The sequence below is a fragment of the Oncorhynchus masou genome, chromosome 15, assembly GCF_036934945.1.
Source record: "Oncorhynchus masou masou isolate Uvic2021 chromosome 15, UVic_Omas_1.1, whole genome shotgun sequence".
NCBI classification, from domain to species: domain Eukaryota; kingdom Metazoa; phylum Chordata; class Actinopteri; order Salmoniformes; family Salmonidae; genus Oncorhynchus; species Oncorhynchus masou.
In genome coordinates this window covers 27,715,341-27,718,608 of record NC_088226.1, presented here as the reverse complement: position 1 = coordinate 27,718,608, position 3,268 = coordinate 27,715,341, and positions in this window count along the sequence as shown.

Below are 3,268 nucleotides of genomic sequence, written 5' to 3'. Positions count from 1 at the left end.
GCACTGTATGAGAATGCAACAACATTGAATGACTCCATTGAATCCATTGAGACACACTGTTAACGACGGGTCCGGATGCGCCAACACGGGAGCTTCAGTGAACAGCGCCTTCAACTGGTTGAAGGCTCCAGCAGCCTCTGCCGACCACCGCAGACGCACCGGCCCCCCCTTCAGCAGTGAGGTAATGGGCGCCGCTACTTGGCCAAAGCCCCGGATAAACCTCCGGTAGTAATTGGCAAACCCTAAAAACCGCTGCACCTCCTTTACCGTGGTCGGAGTCGGACAATTACGCACTGCGTTAACGCGGTCACACTCCATCACCACCCCCGAGCTGGAAATGCGATAACCCAGGAAGGAAACGGCTGGTTTGGAGAACACACATTTCTCAGCCTTAATCAATGTAGACTACCACACCCTGCCCGTGCAAGTCCCTGAGAATCTCATCTACAAAGGATTGGAAGACGGCTGGAGCATTTTTCAACCCATACGGCATGATGAGGTACTCATAGTGGCCTGATGTGGTACTAAACGCTGTTTTCCACTCGTCTCCTCCCCGAATACGCACCAGATTATACGTGCTCCTGAGGTCCAGTTTTGTGAAGAAATGCGCTCCGTGGAATGATTCCACCGCTGTAGTGATGAGAGGTAGCGGATAACTAAAACCCACTGTGATCGAATTGAGACCTCGATAATCAATGCACGGACGCAGACCTCCCTCCTTTTTCCTCACAAAAAAGAAACTTGAGGAGACGGGTGACATGGAGGGCCGAATGTACCCCTGTCTCAGAGCTTCCGTGACATATGTCTCCATAGCCAACGTCTCCTCCTGTGACAGTGGGTACACGTCGATGGGGTGGTAATTTGATCGCTTTTTTCTTACTAAAAGCGATAGCCAAATCGGCATATTCTGGGGGAATGCGCACGGTGGAAACCTGGTCTGTACTCTCCACCGTCATAGCACTGATGGAAACTCCTATACACCTACCCGAACACGCGTCTGACCACCCCTGAAGAGCCCCGTTTCCAGGAAATGAGGGGATTGTGAATAGCCAGCCAGGGAACCCCCAACACCACTGGAAACCCAGGTGAATCAATAAGGTAGAAACTGATCTTCTCCCTATGATCCCCCTGCGTTACCATGTCCAGCGGAATCGTGGCCTCCCTGACCAGCCCTGACCCTAACGGTCGGCTATCTAAAGAGTGCACGGGGACAGGTGGGTCTATCTGCACTAACGGAATACCCAACTTACGGGCGAGTCCGCGATCCATAAAACTCCCAGCTGCGCCTGAATCGACTAGCGTCTTATGCTGAAGAGAGGGAAAAAACGCATGGAAAAAAATCAACAAAAACATGTGACTAACATGAAGCTCTGGGTGAGTTTGGTGCCTGCTCACCTGGGGTGGCCGAGAAGTGTTCCGCTGGCCAGCTCGACTCCCAGAGGAACTCCTCCAACACTGTCCACAATAGGCGCAGGAGGAGACTCCTCCTCCGGTCTCCCTAGATGCAGCTCCTCCCAACTCCATCGGAGTTGGAGCGGGAGGGCTGGAAGGTGGAATTGACAGGACCCCTTCTGAATGCCCGCGGGCAGCTAGCAGGTTGTCCAATCAAATTGACATGTCTATCAGTTCATCAAGGGAGAGAGTTGTGTCCCAACAAGCTAGCTCCCGGCGGACGTCCTCACGGAGACTGCAACGGTAATGGTCCATCAGGGCCCTGTCATTCCACCCAGCACCAGCAGCTAGGGTCCTGAACTCCAACGCGAAGTCCTGCGCACTCCTCGTCTCCTGTCTGAGGTGGAACAGTCGCTCACCCGCCGCTTTGCCCTCTTGTGGGTGGTCGAACACAGCTCGTAAACGGTGGATGAAGTCCAGGTAGTTGTCCCGAGCCGAGTCTGGGCTGTTCCAGACAGCATTGGCCCAGTCCAGGGCCCTACCCATTAAACAGGAGACGAGGAGGCTCACAGTCTCCTCACCCGAGGGAGCCGGACGCACGGTAGCCAGGTAGAGCTCGAGCTGGAGCAAAAATCCCTGGCACCCAGCCGCCGCTCCATCGTACTCCCTCGGGGGGGAGAGACACAATGTGCTGGACCCAGAGGACGACGTAGGTGGAGTAGGTGGCGTCGTCTGTGGGGGAGCTGGGGTAGACGTCGGTAGACCACTCCTTTCCCATCGCTCCATCCTCTCCATCATCTGGTCCATCGCTGTACCGATCCGATGGAGGACAGCTGTATGGTGATGGACGCGCTCCTCCATAGTTGGGAGAGGGGTGGTCGCTGCTCCTGCTGACTCCATGAGTTTGGTGCGGGCTTCTGTTACAACTTCTAACAATGGTGAGTGGAGGAGTCACGCGCAGAGAGCAGGTCATTCAGTACGTGGATATTTTATTCCATAGACTGTGGAGCCACGACATGCAAAACACCAGGGCGCATGAAACAACCTGTCCCAAAATACAACGGACTAAAACTGTCCGGAAAAATACTGTGCCCGCACAAATACCCAGCGTGCCTAGTGCCCTTAAATAGCCTACAAACAAACACTACCTCAAAACAGGTGTACCCAATTAAACCCAATAAACAGAAACAAACGGAAAAGGAATCGATGGCAGCTAATAGGCCGGCGACGATGACCGCCGAGCGCCGCCTGAACAGGAAGAGGCACCATCTTCGGCGAGACCCGTGACACTGCCCCTGAACAAGGCAGTTAACCCACTGTTCCTAGGCCGTCATTGAAAATAAGAATTTGCTCTTAACCGACTTGCCTAGTTAAATAAAAATATGCCGAAACCTCCAAAATGTGCCTCATCTGACAAAACCAATTTCAGTGTATCCTCGCTTATTTCAACGTCAACATCTCCAGTTACACGCTGTTCATCTGATTCAGTTTTCATAAAGCTTATGATTTCCTCATCTGATAAACCTCTACCACAACTTTCTGTCTCTAAGTGGTAGTATTAATTCCCAATATCTTGGGTGTCTGAGATTTGATTCAGCTGCACGTACGCGCACTGCATGTTGATGTTTTTAAAGGCATGTCATTTGTAAAGTTTATTGTCTGTGTAGCGTGGTTCGTTCTGCGTTGTGTAATTTAATGAGGACACTGCCACAACTGGAGGTCTGCTTGTTGGATTTTTATTTGCCCTGCGCACGAAGAGACAACGCACAATATGTTAGCCGATGGCACAGTCACAGCTCTCAGGCACCACGGTTTTATATTGAAAAATTGCGGAGCCAAGGACAACATACCTCGCTAGCTGAAGGTCAGGCAAGAG